Source organism: Arvicanthis niloticus, chromosome 23, assembly GCF_011762505.2.
Source record: "Arvicanthis niloticus isolate mArvNil1 chromosome 23, mArvNil1.pat.X, whole genome shotgun sequence".
Taxonomy (NCBI): domain Eukaryota; kingdom Metazoa; phylum Chordata; class Mammalia; order Rodentia; family Muridae; genus Arvicanthis; species Arvicanthis niloticus.
The window spans coordinates 38,859,559-38,880,324 of record NC_133430.1 but is presented as its reverse complement, the minus strand read 5'-3'; the positions used below and the strand labels follow the sequence as shown (position 1 = coordinate 38,880,324).

Below are 20,766 nucleotides of genomic sequence, written 5' to 3'. Positions count from 1 at the left end.
CTTTTAAGCTTTGTTTTTTTTAGTTTTGTGTTCCCCAGTTGCAAGTAGACAAACTTAAAGATATGTTTTCTCCAGCACATTAAATTAACTTGTACTGTCGTCTTTGGCTTGTAAACAATATAGAATTAAGTACTATTGTCAATGTGGAAGCCCCTTTTCCTGCTTTATTCACATTACTTAGGAGGTGAGTGATACTCTGTGGAGGAGTGTCACATTCCCTGGTAGGAACCATTGATCTTTCTTGTCGCTCCTGAATCTGATTCTGCTGTAGAATAACTGCCTTTCTGCAGGGACGCCATACTGCTAACAGTGTGACCTTGTTCTCATATGAAATGAGACAGAAAACTTGTTATGACCATAGCCTGGTGTTGATAATATAAAACACATAAATTCACAATGCATATGCTTTCCTATATTTCTAAACTGTAGTTAGGAATAGTTTATAAATTACTATTTGGTACTTTTTATGGGCTGGATGAGAGATAGAATTACCATTTATACATTTTTTTTTCATGTAAAGAGAGAGATCACTATTAGTTCTGAGTGGGCTTTAGGGTTAACGGTGGCTTGTCTGCTTTTACATTTAAGGATGTTCAGCTTGCCAAATGACAAGCCTGAAATTTTTGCCTTACATACTAGTTTTAAATCCTCAGCTCCTTCAGTCCTTCCCCTAACTTTTCCTTTGGGGTCCCTGGGCTCAGTCGGATGGTTGGCTGTCAGTTTCTGCATCTGTATTGGTCAGGTGCTGGTAGAACCTTTCAGGGAACAGCCATACCAGGCTCTTCTTGGTATTACCAATAGTTTACCAAGCATTTTTTGGTATTAGCAATAGTTTGGGGGTTTGGTGTCTGCAGATGGTATGGATCCCTAGGTGGGGCAGTCTCTGGATGGCCTTTCCTTCGGTCTCTGTTCTGTTCTTGGTTCCTGTCTTTCCTTTGGACAGGAACATTTCTGGGTTAAAAATTTTGAGATGTGTGGGAGGCCCCATCCCTCAACTGGGTGCTATCTTTTTTCAAGTAGTATTGGTATAGACTTTTCAGACTTTTTATTCTTAATACTTCAGTCTTCTTCCTATCTATCTATCTATCTATCTATCTATCTATCTATCTATCTATCCAAGATCTGATATATTTCAGTCTGTCCCTAAATTTGCTGTATGTCTTGAGAATGACCTTACACTTCGGATCTTACCTCCTGAGTACTGGAATTACAGTTAGATACCACCATCCCTGGTTTGTTTGGTGTTGGAAATTGAAGTTGGGCTCATTCATGCTAGGCAAGCACTCTGCACTCTAACCACTCTGCTGTATCTTCTGCCCTCTTTTGTTGTTAGCATGAAGTACTTTCTTTCCCCAAGAATATCACTTCTCTTGCCTATTTTTCTTTTCAAGAAATGTAACTTCCACTGGTATACCAGAGTCACTGGACTATTAGTGCTATAAGAAAAGCAGGAAATGGAGAGGTATACTGTCATCACCACTGTTCTCCTTTGAGACTTTCTCTCCCATTGACTCTTCCTTAACAAGGTGGACCATAGCTAGGGAGCACTGCTGCTCTAGTTACCGCTGTTCGTGTCTAAGCTAGAGCAGTATACCTCATGGTCTATTTAGGTTGACACATTTCCTGCAGAAAAAATAAATATAGTAAGCAGCTTCTTATAGATTGCCGCCATCAATCTGGGTAGTTTCATCCATATCATCTGTAGATACAGTCTCATCTAATCCTCTCTGAAGCCAGACTTTTGAGATACCTAAGTAGCCTAAGAACTATTAGTCTTATAGGATGCAGTTGTGACTGTACTAATTAGCTTTTTATTTTAGGTAGGTTTACAGCTGTTGCTCCCTTAATTTTTTCCCTCAAAAATGGCCAGTTTTACTTCAGACAGTTTCTTTCTGTCATCTGTTAATGTGTAACTTCTCTGGAAATTTAGATTTCTCTTCCTCTCATGTGTGGTTTTAATATTTTCTTTTTTAGAATAGCACTTATCATTTCTTTAAGGATGAAACTCAGCGGACCAGTTGCTATTTTTCTCTTCCCATCTAGTATTTGCTCATTGTAACTCATTTTTCTTCCTAACAGTATGGGAAAATGACTGACAGTTCAGTACCACAAACTGAATGTAAACCTGTGATTTGTAACTTTCTTTTTTTGGCACTTCATCAAAAAGGAAATAGTTTATATTTTACCGATTTTTTTTTTTTTTTTTTTTTTTTTTTACTTTTAAAGATTTCTATCTTTTCCTTTAGTATTTTTACCTTTCATGAGATTATAGCAAATCTCATAATATTGGACATGGATTGTGTACTGGTTTATTTTTGGTTAATTTGGTACAAACTAGAGTGATCTGGAAAAAAAAAACTTAATTGAAGAATTGGTTCTGTGGGACTGGCCTTGTAAGCATGCTTGCAAGGCATTTTCTTGATCGCTGATAGATGGGGAGGGTCCAGCCCACTACAGGCAGTACTATCCCTAGGCAGGTGAGCCCGGGCTGTGTAAGAAAGGTAGGAGACTAAGTCAGGGAAGCAAGCCAGTGAGGAAGGTCCTCCACTGCTTCACTTCTAGTCTCAGCTTCCCCTGTAAGGTGAAAGAAACCTTTTCTTTCTTTCTCATGTTGCTTTTGGTCAGAGTGTTTATAATACCAACAAAAAACTAGAACAATTTCCAATGCCGCTCATGATAATCAAGTGTGGTGTTTTCTCCTAAATGAATAACATATTGCATATTTATTTGTTCTGAACAAGTATGAGATCCTATGCTATGGCCTTGGTCATAGGTACATGTTTTTGCTTTTTTTTCCTTAGAGAAACTATTCAGTTTATAATTTTTTTTGTAAATTTTTTTGTAGAATTTTGTAAAATTTTTTCTTTGTATTGCTTTTATTATTGTTTTCTATTGAGTATTATTTGTCAATGATGGTATTTGCTTATTTTTCAAATCACAATCTTTTTTTTTGTCACTCACTTATCTCTTATGGGTTTTGTTTCTAATGTCATATTTTTGGGCTTCACACTATTCTTATTTTAGTGATTTCTATAATGTGGTTTTCTGTGAAGGTCTCCATTTGCTCTAAAGAAGAGCTTTGATGAGGGGTGGTAACCACACTTATCTGTGGGTAAAGACAAGATTTAGAATGTCGTTAGAAATTTACTGGTCCAGCAAAGTAGTGATAGTAGATTATTCTATAAGATCCATGACTTTACTAGCTTTGGGAAGTTTGGTTGATTTCTAGCACCCAGCATTGAGTCCTGAAAAAACAGGTAATAAATGAGGGGAGCCTATGATTGCTCTAGCTACTGCACTATATTGTACTTAATATGTCTATGAAGAAGCTTCTTGACCCTGAAGAATAACCACCCCAAAGGAATTTAGAGAGAAAATTGGGCTTTCATTGGGTTTTAGAAGTTGTCTTTATAATTAAAAAAATGTTTAGTAATTAGTTGATATTTAGTAAGCATTAAAAAAGAGATTATAAACTTTATTTTGTTGAGTGTTAAGTAATTTCTTATTTCTATAAATACTTGTGAGTTTTTCTGGGATGTCGTCAGATTATTTGGAAATTTCTGTCTCGGGTACTGCTTTTAGTCTTTCTTTAGAAGGTCATACAAGCTAAGATTGGCTTCACTGCTGGGTCACCATCCTTCTGAACACTTTACCATATGCCCAAGAGTTTGAGATCTTTCCTTTTGGTTGGTAGTTACAAGTTAGATTGAGGATAAGATAACCCTAAAGGATTGTGTCTCCTGGGATTATTATAGAACAGTCTTTATTCGTGGGCCAGTCAACATATAATGGAAGCCTCTGTCTTTGTTTGATAGAACTCTCATTGACTAACACCAACCCTGAGAGTTTTTAACCCCTTGATTTATGGACACATGCCTAAGTGTGGATTACTACTAAGTTTGAGATGCAAGTAAACCCCAGTGTAGATCTGTTCTAGTAACTCTTGTCACTTCCACTATAGTGAACTTGGATCTCTGCTTCTTCAAAGTTAGCACAGCTCCTGTGTTCTGTGTGGATGTTTTAGTGGTATGTACTGTGTTCTGTGTGGATCTGTTTTAGTGGTATGTAGAACATGTCTCTTACCGTAAAACAAGATGCTTATAGAGACTGTCTGGTTGTTTCAATTTTTCAAGAACTATAGATCACACTAATTTTTTGTTCAATATCTGGAAAGGGGCAAATATATATGTAGCTTTTTCCCATCAGAAGGTAAATCTGGTACCAGTTATTAACAGTGGCAGTAGATGTAAGACCTGCACATTTCAATTATTGCGGAAAGTTGGCAATAACTTTTAGGTGAAGTTTTATGAAAGAATTATAGTGAACCTAGGGAGATTTTTAGCGTTTATATTTATGAATAAATTGTAACATTTATGTTTTTTTCAGAGTTATTGTTTGTCTTCTTCAAATTGATCTACTAGACGAGATAATGTAAATAACTGTGTGCTATAAAAATGAATTTTGTGTTTAGGGCAATTTATTGAATGTTCTTATAGTTCTCCCTCAGAACCTTAAATTTTACTTTTGGAAATTAAAGTAAAAATAATTGGGATCCTGATTGTACAGTTTTAATAGCCAAAAATTGGTTTCAGTGGGCTTCAGTGGCGTTGGAATAAAAAAATTACAGTTAATAATGTCATTCCTACTTCTCACAATTAATGTCATTTAAAGAAGAATCACATGTCATAGCACAATAGTAGGGTAACTGAGAGAAAGATACTGCCACAAACTGTAGTGTTCCTGGGTTTTTGTACTTAGTAACTTATACATATATATGCAGTGAACATTTAATATGTGAGTAGTTATTAAAACCATTTTACTTGTCTATGAATCATACTGATTCTTACCATATGTTAAACGTGGTAATAGATGATAAAGAGCCAGCAGCAAAGAAGTAGGAGATAGGTTCCCTAATTAGGAGATTATATAAGACTATATATAATATACATGTGAAATATACATATGAATATGGCAGCAAATAGTCTAACAAAGACTAATGGAATACAGAATTCTTAAGTCAGTTTTGAGAAAGCTGACTTACATAGTTTAATTGACAGTAAGTGAAAAAAATGTAGGTGTTCATCAGGTTGTGGCTCAGTAGTGGAGCAAACCTTAAGCTCATATGACCCTCTCTATACAGAAAGACTAAAGGCAGTACCCAAGAGAGAAAATTCCAAATAATGTGAACACATCACAGAAGACTACAGTATTTACATGTGTATGAAGTTATTTAACACTCAACAAAGTAAAAATTACAATGTCTTTTATACTTCAAGAATGCTCATTGAGTGGTGACAGCTGGGATAATAAAATTGTTCTGTGTCAAGCAGCTTAAATTAATTAGCGTGAAAGTTTGTGTAGAAGAAGAAACAAAGATGTAGAACTAGTTGGGTTGGTACATTTTGAGGTCTAGACTGGAAGGGAATGTTTGTGACTGGGAAGGAACCATGGGGGCTGATTGTTTTGGGATGGAATATGCAGCAAATTAAGACAATGAGTGCACCAGCCTGGTCTACAGAGTGAATTCCAGGACAGCCAGGGCTATACAGAGAAACCCTGTCTCGAAAATCCCCCCCCCCCCCCCCCAAAAAAAGACAATGAGTGCAACTGAATTTGGATGTAGTTTGCAAGATGAAAGTCCATTCCTTCTTGGCATTAGTAAAATTGTGGCTTCAGGATACAGGCATTTATTTATTATGACTCCCACATGAAAGTAAATAGAAAACTAAGGAGTATAATGATGTTAAGTGAAATTTGAGGAGCGTGAACTAATTTACTTTCCTTTGTTTCAGGTTGCTGTTCTGGCTGAGGCCACCTATGGCCCTGGTGATGTTTTAATCCAAGATAAAAGTCCTTTGCATCTTTATTTATTAACTGAGCAAATTTCAGGTCAGTACATTTTTGTGGATAGTACCTTTCTGTTTTTATTTGAATATTTTGAGATGATTTCGTTTTTAAAGCTACATGTGTGTGTACCAATGGAATACAGTATCAATTGGCCACATTAGTCCAAACTAGGTAATTGTGCATTAATTGGGAAATATTTTCTGCCTTTCTATGGAGTATAATCTGTTCTTCATAAAGTCATAGCGTGTTACTTTTTTAATGGCTTTGATTTTCAAGTTTTGAATTTTATAAAACAACAATTTTTTATGTTGAGCTTAGGTTGTTGTATGGCATAGTTGGTAATGAGAATAAACTCACTTTAGAAACTTCTGATATTTTAGTAGCTCTTCTAAAACGTGTCCACACATGAACATTAAGTCACGCATTAACATCCCTGCTATTAATATTAATTCTAAGAGGACTGGCGTACATACTCACCACTTCAATTAAAACAGTTCCACAGGCTTTTTAGTTAGACCCACCCCCTTCGCCACTGCTGACAGCAATGAGAATCTGTTTTCTGCTCACACAGTTCACCTTTCATAGTGCGCTGCTTAAACGGAAGTATCTAGCATCCAGCTTTTGGAATCTGCTTCTTTTATTTAGTATAATGTATTTGTGTGCTATTCATGCCCCCGTATCAGTATTTTCGTTTCAGTTGTGTAGTAGAGTTCCACTCTGTGAATTTACCACAATCAGTTTATCTATTCACTAGTTAATGGACATTTGGATTATTTTAAGTTCGGGGTGATAGTAAAGCTTCTACAGTCATGCATTAAAAAAAACCCCATGACTTAATAGTCTTTATTAAAATAAATAACTTTTTTGTTGTTAAGAGAGGTTGTATTGATTTAATCATCAGGGTTGTGTTTCTTTTAAAGACTGTGCCATGCTCCCTCCAGTTCTAGATATTGAAATTAGTAGCTTGTACATGCAGGGAAAGGGCTTAGCCTAGCTCTTTTTTGTTGTTTTTGAGACAGGGATTTGCTGTACAGGTCAGACTGAACTCAGGTTTTACTGCTTCCACCTTCTAATTGTTAGGATCAGAAGAAGCATGTGTACCACCATGTCTGACACTACAGGCTTTCAGTTTTATTAAAAAGAAATCAGAAAAAAAAAAAAAAACCCTAATAGACATAGGGTAGAGGGTGAAACCTTTAACTTCTGGTCATTTTGTGTTTTGGTTAAGAGAAGCCATGCCCAGCTGTTAGAGTAGAAGCAGACTGTAGCAGAGCCTGCAGTGTTTCTTGAGCACAGTGTTAGATCAGGCATGTAGAGGTAGAGCAGGCCTAAAGTTTCCAGTTCATAAAAATCAAATAAATTACAAGTATTTTTTCCTCATCTTAAAATTTTAGTTAAAGAGGGCAGAAATTTAGTATGGAAAAGTTAATTAGAATTTTTCTGAATGAACATTTGAAATGAAAGTGAATGAAATAGCTCTACTTGTGGAAATTAATGGTCTCAAAAATAGCTCGGAAAGCTATTTGGATATTTGTAAGAAAGTTGTTCTTTATTTGCTGTAGATATAAAAAGATCTTGAGAGAGACGCAGTGCTCTGAGTCAGAGCTCCCGTTGCCTGGTGAGATCCCTGCTGTATGCTGGGTGCTGAGTGCCGCCAGACCTTTACAGTGCTGTCATTCCTGAGTATTTTTAGATGAGTTTTGTAACTTTCATAGACTCTCTATACACACATGGTATTAGTTATATTGTGCTGTCATAGAATGTTTCTTTTTCCTTTGAGAGAGTTTGTATATTTATGCCATTTGTGGCACAGTAGGAGTGTAGACGTCAGAGGACACCTTGAGGGCAGAGCTGGTGCCCTCCTTTTACTCTGTAGGTCCTGGGATTGAACTCAGGTTATCAGGTTTGGCAGTAGCCCCTTGCCCACTCAGCCATCTTGCTAGGCAAAGGATCTTAGTGCGGTCAGAGCACTGTAGACACTCTTTTGACATAGAATACAGCTTGATTATCTCTCATATTGGAATCTGAGATTCAGCATACTAAAATCTGAAACCAGCGAGACAATGTAAGTGAAAAATTCCACACCTCACTTTTTGTGATGGGTCAAATAAAAACAGACATATTAAAGATATTAATATAGTTAGTTACCTTTGTGCTATGTAATGGTCTGTATGATACAGAAATGAATTTTGTATTTAGATTCTTTTTTTTTTTTTCAAGACAGGGTTTCTCTGTATAGCCGTGGCTGTCCTGGAACTCACTCTGTAGACCAGGCTGGCCTCGAACTCAGAAATCTGCCTGCCTCTGCCTCCCAAGTGCTGGGATTAAAGGCGTGCACCACCACTGCCTGGCTCATTTCTTTTTTTTTTTCTTTCTTTCTTTTTTTTTTCTTTTACTGGATATTTTATTTACATTTCAGATGTTATCTCCTTACCCCATCCCCACCCCTGCCAGGAACCTCCTCCTGCTTCTGTGAGGATGTGCCCCACCTCCCACCTCCCACCTTCCACCTCCCCACCGTCAAATTCCCCCATACTCAGCGTCCAGCCTTCTTGGGACCAAGGATCTCCTCTCTCACCTATGCCCGACAAGGCCATCCTCCCCTACATATCTAGCTGGGGCCATGGTTCCCTCCCTATGTGCTCCCAGGATGGTGGTTTAGACCTTGGGAGCTCTGGTTGGTTGGTATTGTTGCTCTTCCCATGAGGCTGCAAACCCTTTCAGCTCCTTCAGTCTTCTCTCTAACTTCTCCATTGGGAAACCCTTGATCAGTTCAATGGTTAGCTGTGAACATTTGCCTCTGAATATGTCAGACTCTGGCAGACCTCTAAGGAGACAGCTATATCAGGCTCCTGTCAGTATGTACTTCCTGACATCCACATCAGTGTCTACCTTTGATGACTGCACAGTGTATGGATACCCAGGTGGAATGGTCTCCAGACAGCTCCTCCTTCAGTTTCTGTCCAACACTTTGTTTCCATATTTGCTCTCTTGAGTATTTTGTTACTCCTTCTAAGGAGGACTGAAGCACCCTCACTTGGTCTTCCTTCTTTATGAGCTTCATGTGTTCTGTGAGTTGAATCTTGGGTATTTCGAGCTTCTGGGCTAATATCCAATTATCAGTGAGTGAATACCATGTGTGTTCTTTTGTGATTGGGTTACCTCACTCAGGATGATATTTTCTAGTTCCATCTAATTTACCTAAGAGTTTCTCCAATTCATTGTTTTTAATAGCTGAGTAATATTCCATTGTGTAAATGTACCACATTTTCTGTATCCATTCCTCTGTTGAAGGACATCTGGGTTCTTTCCAGCTTCTGGCTATTATAAATAAGGCTGCTATGAACATAGTGGAGCATGTTTTTGTTATATGTTGGAGCATCTTCTGGGTTTATGCACAGGAGTGGTATAGCTGGGTCCTTAGGTAATGCTGTGTCCAATTATCTGAGGAACCACCAGACTGATTTCCAAAGTGGTTGCACCATCTTGAAATCCCACCAACAATGGAGGAGTGTTCTCCACATCCTTGACAGCATCTGCTATCACCTGAGTTTTTGATCTTAGCCATTCTGACTGGTGTGAGGTGGAATCTCAGGGTTGTTTTGATTTGCATTTCTCTGATGAGGAAGGAAGTTGAACATTTCTTTACATGCTTCTCAGCCATTCGCGTTTCCTCAGTTGAGAATTCTTTGTTTAGCTCTGTACCCTATTTTTTAATAGGGTTATTTGGTTGTATGAAGTCTAATTTCTTGATTTCTTTGTACATATTGGATATTAGCCCTCTATCGGATGTAGGATTGGTAATGATCTTTTCCCAACCTGTTGGTTGCCGTTTTGTCTTGTTGACAGTGTCCTTTGCCTTACAGAAGCTTTGCAATTTTATGAGGTCCCATTTGTCAATTCTTGATTTTAGAGCATAAGCCATTGGTGTTCTGTTTAGGAAAATTTCCCCTGTGCCCAAGTATTCATGGTTCTTCCCCACCTTATCTTCTATTATTTTCAGTGTATCTGGTTTTATGTGAAGGTCCTTTATTCACTAGACTTGAGCTTTGTACAAGGAGATAAGAATGGATAGATTTGCATTCTTCTATTTCCTCCAGTTGAACCAGCACCATTTGTTGAAAATGCTGTCCTTTTTCCACTTGACAGTTTTAGCTCCTTTGTCAAAGATCAAGTGCCTGTAGGAGTGTGGGTTCATTTCTGGGTCTTCAATTTTCAATTCTATTTTATTGATCTTCTTGCCTGTCTCTGTACCAATACCATGCAGGTTTGTTTTTGTTTTTGTTTTTTTTTTTTAATCACTATTGCTCTCTGTACAGCTTGAGGTCAGGGATGGTGATTCCTCTAGAAGTTCTTTTATTGTTAAGAATAATTTTTGCTATCCTGGGTTTTTTGTTATCCAAATGAATTTGAGAATTTCTCTTTCTAACTCTGTGACAAATTTAGTTGGGATTTTAATGAGGATTGCATTGAATCTGTAGATTGCTTTTGGCAATATGGCCATTTTTACTACATTAGTCCTGCCAATCCAGGAGCATGGAAGATCTTTCCATCTTCTGAGATCTTTGATTTCTTTCTTCAGAGACTTGAAGTTCTTGTCATATAGATCTTTCACTTGCTTGGTTAGATTCACACCAAGGTACTTTATATTATTTGTGACTATTATGAAGGTTGTCATTTCCCTAATTTTTTTCTCAGCTTGTTTATCTTTCAAGTAGAGGAAGGCTACTGATTTGTTTGAGTTGATTTTATAACCAGCCACTTTGCTGAAGTTAGTTTTTGTTTTTGGTTTTTTTAACCAGGTTTAGGAATTCTCTGGTGGAAGTTTTGGGGTCACTTAAGTATACTATCATTTCATCTGCAAATAGTGATATTTTGACTTCTTCCTTTCCTATTTGTATCTCTTTGACTTCTTTTTGTTGTCCAATTGCTCTAGCTAGGACTTGTAGTACTATATTGAATAGGTAGGGAGAGAGTTGGCAGCCTTGTCTAATTCCTGATGTTAGTGGGATTGCTTCAAGTTTCTCTCCATTTAATTTGATGTTGGCTACTGGTTTACTGTATATTGCTTTTACTGTGTTTAGGTATGGGCCTTGAATTTCTGATCTTTCCAAGACTTTTAAGATGATGGGATGTTGAATTTTGTCAAATGCTTTCTCAGCATCTAGTGAGATGATCATGTGGTTTTTTTTTTTCTTTGAGTTTGTTTATATAGTGGATTACATTGATGGATTTCCGAATATTGAACCATCTCTGCATTCCTGGGATAAAGCCTATTTGATCACGATGGATGATTGTTTTGATATGTTCTTGGATTCGGTTTGTGAGAATTTTATTGAGTATTTTTGCATCGATATACATAAGGGAGATTGGTCTGAAGTTCTCTTTCTTTGTTGGGTCTTCGTGAGGTTTAGGTGTGAGTTGTGGCTTCATAGAACAAATTGGGTAGTGTTCCTTCTGTTTCTATCTTGTGGAATAGTTTGAAGAGAATTGGTATTAGGTCTTCCTTGAAGATCTGATAGAATTCTGCACTAAAACCATCTGGTCCCGGACTTTTTTTGGTGGAGAGACTTTAAATGACTGCTGCTATTTCTTTAAGGGTTATGGGACTGTTTAGATGGTTTATCTGGTTCTGATTTAACTTTGGTACCTGGTATCTGTCTAGAAAATTGTCCATTTCATCCAGATTTTCCAGTGTTGTTGAATATAAGCTTTTGTAGTAGGATCTGATGATTTTTTTTTGAATTTTTTCAGGTTCTGTTGTTATGTCTTCCTTTTCAGTTCTGATTTTATTAATTTGGATACTGTCTCTGTGCCCTCTGGTTAGTCTGGCTAAGGGTTTATCTATCTTGTTGATTTTTCTCAAAGAACCAGCTCCTGGTTTTGTTGATTCTTTGTATAGTTCTTTTTGTTTCTACTTGGTTGATTTAAGCCCTGAGTTTGATTATTTCCTGCCATCTACTCCTCTTGGGTGTATTTGCTTCTTTTTGTTCTAGAGCTTTCAGGTGTGCTGTCAAGCTGCTAGTGTATGCTCTCTCCAGTTTCTTTTTGTAGGCACTTAGAGCTATGAGTTTTCCTCTTAGAACTGTTTTCATTGTGTCCCATAAGTTTTGGTATGATGTGTCTTCATTTTCATTAAATTTCATTAAACTTTTTAGAGTTTTTAATTTCTTTCTTTATTTCTTCCTTGATCAAGTCATCATTGAATAGAGTGTTGCTCAGTTTCCACATGTATGTGGGCTTTCCATTGTTTTTGTTATTATTGAAGACCACCTTTAATCCGTGGTGATCTGATAGGATGCATGGGATTATTTCAATCTTTTTGTATCTGTTGAGGCCTGTTTTGTGACCAATTATATGGTCTGTTTTGGAGAAGGTACCATGAGATGCTGAGAAAAAGGTATATGCTTTTGTTTTAGAATGAAATGTTCTTTAGATATCCGTTAAATCCATTGGGTTCATAACTTCCGTTAATTCCACTGTGTCTCTGTTTAGTTTCTGTTTCTATGATCTGTCCATTGCTGAGAGTGGGGTGTTGAAATCTCCTACTATTATTGTGTGAGGTGCAATGTGTGCTTTTAGTTTTAGTAAAGTTTTTTTTTTTTTTTTTTTTTTTTTTTAATGAATGTGGGTTCCCTTGCATTTGGGGCATAGATGTTCAGAATTGAGAGTTGAGCTTTGTAGATTTTTTTTTTTTTGACGAATATGAAGTGTCCTTCCTTATCTTTTTTGATTACTTTTGGTTGAAAGTCGATTTTATTGGAAATTATAATGGCTACTCCAGCTTGTTTCTTGGAACCATTTGCTTGGAAAATTGTTTTCCAGCCCTTTACTCTGAAGTAGTGTGTGTCTTTGCCACTGAGGTGCGTTTCCTGTATACAGCAAAATTCTGGGTCCTGTTTATGTTTCCAGTCTGTTAGTCCACGTCTGTTTATTGGGGAATTGAGTCCATTGATGTTAAGAGATATTAAGGAAAAGTGATTATTTTTTCTTGTTATTTTAGTTCTTAAAGGTATAATTATGTTATACCTTTGTATAACTATATATATAGCTATCTTTTGGGTTTGTTGAATGATAGCTTTCTTGCTTTTTTTAGGTTGTAGTTTCTCTTCTTGTGTTGGAGTTTTCCATCTATTATCCTTTGTAGGGCTGGAATTGTGGGAAGATATTGTGTAAATGTGGTTTTGTCATGGGATATCTTGGTTTCTCCATCTATAGTGATTGAGAGTTTTGCTGGGTATAGTAGCCTGGGCTGGCATTTGTGTTCTCTTAGGTTCTGTATGATATCTGACCAAGATCTTGTGGCTTTTATAGTCTCTGGTGAGAATTCTGGGGTAATTCTTATAGGTCTGCTTTTATATGTTACTTGATCCTTTTCCCTTACTGCTTTTAGTATTTTTTTCTTTGTTTTGTTCATTTGATATCTTGATTATTTCATGATGGGAGAAATTTCTGGTCTAGTCTGTTTGGAGTTCTGTAGGCTTCCTGTATGTTTATTGGCATTTAGATTAGGAAAGTTTTCCTCTATAATTTTGTTGAAGATGTTTACTGGCCCTTTAAGTTAGGAATCTTCACTCTCATCTATACCTGTTATCCTTAGGTTTGGTCTTCTCACTGTGTCCTGGATTTCCTTGGATGTTTTGAGTTAGGAGCTTTTTGCATTTTACGTTTTCTTTGACAGTTGTGTCAATGTTTAACATGGTATTTTCTGCACATGAGATTCTCTCTTCTATCTCTTGTATTCTGTTGGTTATGCTTACATCTATGACCACTGGTCTTTTTCTTAGGTTTTCTATCTCCAGGGTAGTCTCCCTTTGAGATTTCTTTATTGTTTCTACTTCCATTTTTAGATCCTGGATGGTTTTGTTTAATTCCTTCACCTGTTTGGTTGTGTTTTCTTGCAATTCTGAAGGGATTTTTGTGTTTCATTTTTAAGGACTTCTACCTGTTTACCTGTGTTCTCCTGTATTTCTTTAAGGGGGTTGTTTATGTCCTTCTTAAAGTCCTTTAACATCCTCATGAGAAGTGATTTTAAATCTGAATCCTGCTTTTTGGTGTGATGGGGTGTTCAGGGCTTGCTATGGTAGGAGAACTAGGTTCTGATGATGCCAGGTAACTTTGGTTTCTGTTGCTTATGTTCTTCCACTTGCCTTTCACCATCTGGTTAACTCTAGTGCTACCTGCACTCACTGTCTCTGACTGGTGCCTGTCTTTCCAGTTATCTTGCTTGTGTCAGAACTCCTCAGAGTCCAGATGTCTCTGTGATCCTGTGATCCTGAGCTCCTGGGTGGAAGAGCTCCTGGGACTCGGGCTTCCTCTGGGATCCTGAAATCCTGCTGCTCTGAGTGCAGTGGTTCCTCAGCTGCTCTGAGTGCAGTGGTTCCACCGCTCTAAGATGGTTAGGGATATGGTGTCTTCATGGGAGCCAACCTGCTGGGTGCCTGCCCCAGCCAAAAGGACCAAGCTAGGGGCAGAAGGGGAGTGGTTTGCCCGAGGGGCGGGGTTTGGGTGGGTGATAGGTCCAGAGTGCCCCAGGCTCCCAGTTGCAGTTCTGGGGCTTAGGGTTGTTGGGGGAGGGTTCTTACCAGCTGCTCTAGGGAGGTTCAGGATGTGGTGTCCTCATGGGAGCAGACCTGCTGGTGTCTGCCCCAGCCAAAAGGACCAAGCTAGGGGCCTAGATTCATTTCATTTCCAAGCTATCTCATGTTTTTTGAAAAAAAATTCCAAAAACTGAAGAAAAAAAAAAACAAAAACCTGAACTCAAAACAGTTCTGGTCACATGCATTGTGAGTAGAGGAGACTCATTATTTATTCGGTAGACAAATGCAGCATTGAGGCAGCAGTACTTTTAGAGTGAAGTTGTAATCTCTTCAGGATTTGATATATTCTTTGGCAAATGTCATGGTAATCACCTATCTAGTGTAACTTGTTAAATTATTTTTATTTAAATCGTGTGTGTGTGTGCATGCATGTATGAGGTATATTTTGGTGCTACGGGAGCATAGGAGTGTGTGAAGGTAGAGCAGAAGAAGCTTTGTGGAGTTGGTTTTCTCTTCTATCTTTGTGTGGGTTGAGAGGCTCAAACTCAGTTGCCTGGTGTACAGAGCTGAGCCATCTCATTGGTTCTTAGGTAACTTTTGAATACAACCTTAAGGCTAGTACTAGAAAGGATGAAAACTAGTGTGTGGAAATATAGATGTTATTTGCCAATAAGTATACGTATTTAGGACAAATACATACTCCCTGAAATGTATTTTGAGTTTTCATATATATGATTGTACTTCTTGAACTTTATTTTGAATTTTCATGGTTTGTAAAGGTGGTATTTCATATCAAACATTACTACTTATCCCTCTATCATTAGGTGGTTCCTTGGACCTTATTAAAGCACTTGTATTTGTGAACTCTCTAAAATACTCAGGACAAGAAGTAGAAATCAAGTTTTCAAAAGCATGTGGAAACAGAATATTAAAGAACTGTAAACGCTGATTCTTCTCATAGCATTTTATGTAGAGAGGAACTTTACTGCCTTTTTTGTAAGTGGAAGGTTAGAGATATAAATAGGTATGGTGATGTGTTTTTAATTGTGCAGCTGTCTGGAAACAGTACCATGCTCACTCCATCTCCTCTGGAATCACTGCCGGACTCAGGGTTAGTGGAAGTTAAAGTACCTGTTTAATGTTTCTAAAACTCAGTTTTAATTTATTTTCTTTCCAGTTGATTTTAAGATACAACCCATCATTTAAAAATAATTTGACATGTGATCTTATTCTGTAAACAGACAAAAATGCTGATATTGTAATATACAGCTAGAAAAAATGTAACAATAATTGTTCTATAATCTCAAAACATTTCTTTTGCAATTTATTTAAAGTTTATAGAATTTAAGTAAAATGCCTTCTACAAGTATGTTAGAAAACATACTTTTAGAAACTAGAACTAGTTTTAAAAAGTACCTTAAGATGATGTCATTTCTGGTCTTTAGAATTTGATAAAAATATTGATCAATGATAATTGGTAGAATTCAGAATTAACCATTTTCTTTTATTTGTTGAGTACAATCAAGCTTAGACAACCATAAGATAAATCTTGTTTGAAATACTATTTGGAAGAAGTACAAAAACAAGATTCTGACAAAGAAGTATTTACCTCTGATTATTTGGTGTATGGGAACATTATAAAATTTTGACTAAAGTACTTTGTACAAATTTTTGAGAGAAGAAATTAAACAGTTTTGCTTAAATTTTTTCTGTCACCTTATTACCTTATTGTGTAATATCAACTTGATTTTGATTATCTAAAGTTTTTTTTTTTTTTTTTGTTTTTTTTTTTTTTTTTTGTTTTTTTTTTTTTTAAGCTTTTTAGGATAATAACTATTGAAAAACAGTTTTCTCTCTTTTCTTTTTCCAGGAAGATTCTTTTTAAAAAATTAATTCTCAATTATAAGAATCAGATAAGTTTAGAAGTCAGAAGTCCAGATAAAATTTAACTCCTTTAAATTTAAATCTAATTCCTTACCTTACATTTCTTTCAGAGTTAAAAAAAAAAAAAAAAAAAAAAAACCAAAACAACCAACTTATCTTTTGAGCTTTGCTTTTAAAATGTTTGTTAAGCACAAGATTTTGAGGAAAAATGCACATCTGGGCACATTTGCATGTAGTTTTGTGAGGCTGGAGGAAACATTTCTCTTGTGTCTTACATACCTCACGAGTTTTTGCATGTCTGTTTAGCAAAGCACTACAATGTTTTAAAGTGGTTATCTTTTCCAAGGAAAGCTATAAAACAACCTGTGTCAGGACAGAAGGCAGCTTTCTTTGCTGTGTAGGATGAAATTAAGACAATTCTTTTGGAGAAAAGTTAGGTACATCTGTATCCTGTTGCTACAACAAAGCTGTGTTTGTTGATTATTGAAGTAGGGGAGAATAATACGTTAACTTGACTTTTGTTTTCTTGTTGTTGTTTCTGGAAAAAAGAACTTAAGGGAGAAAGGGTTTATTTTGGTTCACAGTTCAAAGTGTTGTCATCATGGTGGGGAAATCCAGGTGGCAGGAGTCTGGAGTAGTCTGGATGTCATATTGCCTTCGGAATCAGAGGCAGGGAGTGATGAATGCGTGCTGTTGCTCAACTCCCTCTTTCTATGAGTCTAGAATCCATGTAGGTTAGGACACGGTCCTACTCACAGTAAGAAAGTGTTCCTACCTCAATTAATGACTTAATAGACTCTCTCAAGACATACTCAGAGGCCTGTGTCCCTGATGATTTCAGATTCTGTCAGGTTGACAACACTGACTGTCACATGCTTTGGCAGAGATTCACTTGTGTTGGAAAGGAGTAAAGCCAGGCCAAAGTCTGGGAATTTGAAATTAGGTTTAACTTAGTTCTTTCAGTGGTAGTGATGGGGCTAGATTGGGATTGAGTAGTAATGTGAGAGGGTAAACAGTAAAGCCAGGATTTTGAAAATTGTTGTGTTTTTTTATTGAATGGTTGATTGCATGTAGTTTAAGTGCGTCTTGCCCAGAGGGTTCAATTTAAAGAGAAAAAGATGTATTTTGGCTCATTATTGCAGAGTTTAGTTTATGTTTCTGGTCTTCTTATGGTGGACAGAGAGCAGAGAGACAGGAGGGGACAGAGGCAAAGTGCCACACTATGAACTCTTCTCCATTGACTTATTTCTTCTAACTAGACCCCATGAAGACCGATAGTTAGACCTTACCAGGCAGTCAGGATGGGGCCCTGACCTGGAAGGCTTCCACTGATGATAGCTACATGCTGAGTGCAACTAAAAACACCATGGTTCCTAAAAACCCAGAAACAACCAACAGTGTGCTGATGGACAGATCATGGCTAAACTTCCCTGCAAGTTCTTTCTTTTACAGAGTTGTTTTTTGCCCCCAGAGGGTTTCTCCATGTAGCCTTGGCTGTTCTGGAACTTAATCAATTCTTGGGACTCCTCCTCTTTTGAGAGGGAGCTCTTGATGTGAGTCAGGGCATGTTCACCTGGTGCTCAGTACACTACTTTAGCTTTCGCACTTACCTATTTATGAGTTTCATTCATTGGGCTCATGAGACACACTCAGCTGTTGGAAGTTTTGGTGATCATTGATAATCAGGCATCTTTGCACCAATACCAAGTACTCCTGCATCTTTTGATCAAATTCTATCCCACTCAATGACCATCTGTGGTTTACTATCCTTTGAATTTCTCAAAACCTCCCAAATTTGGGACAGTCAATCAGGGACTAGATCTTCAGTATACAAACTTGTGGGAGATTGTTGGTCTTTAAACTTTAACAGTGGTGTCGAGGTGGAACCTTTAAGTAGAGCCTTCAGGAAGGTCCTTAAGTCATGTGGGTTCTCATAAAGTCTCTTAGTAAGGTCACCTGAGAGAGTTGTTAAAAAGAGGAAGTCTGTCCTCCCTTCTTTCTGGCTACCTGTCTGGCCATGTGATTCCTTCCTTTCATAGCAACTCTGCCTGGGGTTCTGGGGTTCTTATCAGAGTTGGTTCTATGCTGTGTGAACTGTCAGGATTCAAAACTGTAAGCTAAACACACCCTTTTTTCATAAATACCCAACCTTATGTATTTCATTATGATCCAAAAGCCATTAATATAATGATGATATCAGTGTAACATGATGTTAATGTATACAAAAGCTGTGTGTGTGTTGGATTTCTATGATATAGTTGTAACAAGCTACTATAAACTGGATGGCTTAAAGAAAGAAAAATTTTTACAGTTGGACATCTGAAATCAGAATGTTGGGAGAGCCATGCTTTCTCTGAAGGCTCTAGGGAAGTATTTTCCTTCTTCCCTCTTAGCTATGACCAGTAGTTATTAGAAATCATTGATGTTTCTTAGTTTGTCCCTGCATAATTCCAGTTTCTGCTTCAGTGTTCATATAGCAGTCCATGCATGTAAGTCCAAATTTCCTTTTCATAATGAATGCATTCATTTACTTAGGCCCCACCTTAACATAATAAAAAATGTTCTAATAATTTGGTCATGTCTGTAAAGTCTATTTCCAAATAAAGCTCTATGGGCAAGTTCTAGTGATTCTGAATTTTTGTAGGACACACACACACACACACACACTCACTCACACATACTTTAATATAGTACAGGGGACATGTAATTTTAGATCTTATCATTTAAGCTTTGTGTAGGGTAGATGATTTTGTTTCTCAGTATTCATGAAACTGTAGAAGGCTGGTTTTGTTAGCATCTATGAGTATAAAATCTCATGCTATTTAAAATTCCCGACAACAGCATGTTGTAATTAAAAACAAACAAACCAATTTGGATGTCAAGAGACCTTGGTTTTAGTTTCCATTCTGAATTAACTTTTATTATGTAACTTTTTCTGGCAAGATGTGAACAAATGACTGTTCACCCCAGAAAGGGCACAACCCACATACCAAAGTAAGAGTTATATTGAAGTTTAATTTAGTGAACTAGTGAATTTATTTGTATTATTTAAGAGGATAAATGGCTGAAAGGCAGGTGCACCATCCACTGTAGCATGGTGAAGACTCATTATGGCTGCATCTTTAAAGGTCCTTACACAACTTGGAGACAGCTCAATTGGTGAGAGGGTCTTTTCTCTCTGCCAAGTGTTACTGCTTATATAGCCTAAGGGCTTGGGCCTTGTAGACCTTACTACTTTAAGGAACTTCCTGGAACTTGTGAGTTGTTAACTTTGACTATTTTAAGCTTTGTTTATTTTTTGGGGTCTTAATGAACTTCTTTCCAGGATGAAATGTTTCAGTTAGGAAGTTATTATATCTGACCATGTTGAGTTAATTACTGTCCTCATGGATAAAGTGGGCGGCCTGGAGGAAGAGAAGAATGGAAGAAATGATCTCTTCTGACTTTTCTACCTCTCAGATTCTAAAGTTATGCAATTGTGGAGTAACTTCTGTTTGTCATATTTAGAGTTTTGTTGGCATCACAAAAGAATAAGTAAAACAAGAATGTCCCAAATATCCATTGGATCCGTTCTGACTTGTGAATGTAGCACCTACAGATTAATCTGTTTGGTTTACTTCATGAATCACTAATGAAGATCACTAACTTGCTGTTAGCCCTGCTCTTCCTAACTGATCATAATTTAAAGATTTTCCATAGTATATCAGAAAGTGGAACACTCTTGAGGTTGATTAATTCACTTAAGACTAAGTGTGCCACTGATCTACTTTCTTGCTGAGTTCATAAAACGAAATGAATGTAAGGAATGTAGTTTCTCCTCTTTGCTCTCAGTTCTCTTGTTACATCTTTCTTGTTATCAAGAGATCTTAGAACAATTCTTACTAGAGAATGCTAATTATCCTGGGAGTAGAGCATGATGTGAAAATTACAGCTGTGATTCATTGACTGCTGGATTTTCCTTGTGTTTTGAATAGGTCATTGAAGTATTTTATTTGAAATCTTTCAGTCATGAGGTGAGTCATGGTAATTACTTCTTAGAGATACTGTGAGCATTGTGAAAGAAATTGGTAATACTGAAATGCTTACAGCTACACTATGTAGATGTCTGTGTGTGCTCACATTAATAATGTCTGTCTGTTGGTATCAGAATAGGTAGAATCAGCATCTAGATATGAGGAAGTTATGAGGAAAATCAGGTCTGTTTTATTTTACTTCATACAGTAAAAATTGAAAACTGTATTCTGAGGATAGAGATTCTATTTGAGTATAGAATTTAATGTAATCTTGTAGGAACACTTGGAATAAAACATTGAAAAGGACAGAATATAGAAACTAAATATGTACTGTACTAAATATGTACTGGGAGAGTCATAGTTTTTATTTATATTTTCATTTTTCAGTGAAAAGGGTAGGAGGGTCAGAGTTCAAAGCTGCCTTTCTGTGCTACACGAGATAGGTTTCAAGTGTTAGAAGGCTGGAGAAGTGGCAGCAGTTA

The 20,766-nt window shown here is 37.0% G+C and overlaps 1 protein-coding gene across 5 annotated transcripts in view; it reads left to right on the top strand.

Annotated features, from left to right (window-relative positions):
* Fut8 (fucosyltransferase 8) overlaps nt 1-20,766 on the top strand; it is a 199,545-nt gene that overhangs the window by 31,712 nt on the left and 147,067 nt on the right. For 4 of the 5 annotated variants that reach the window (XM_076921929.1, XM_076921926.1, XM_076921928.1 and 1 more), the window contains exon 2: nt 5,793-5,889. The gene's annotated coding sequence lies outside the window, so the exon portion shown is untranslated. Of the gene's footprint in view, nt 1-5,792; nt 5,890-20,265; nt 20,285-20,766 lie in introns of those variants that run through there. The other variant, XM_076921927.1, reaches the window with a different exon arrangement.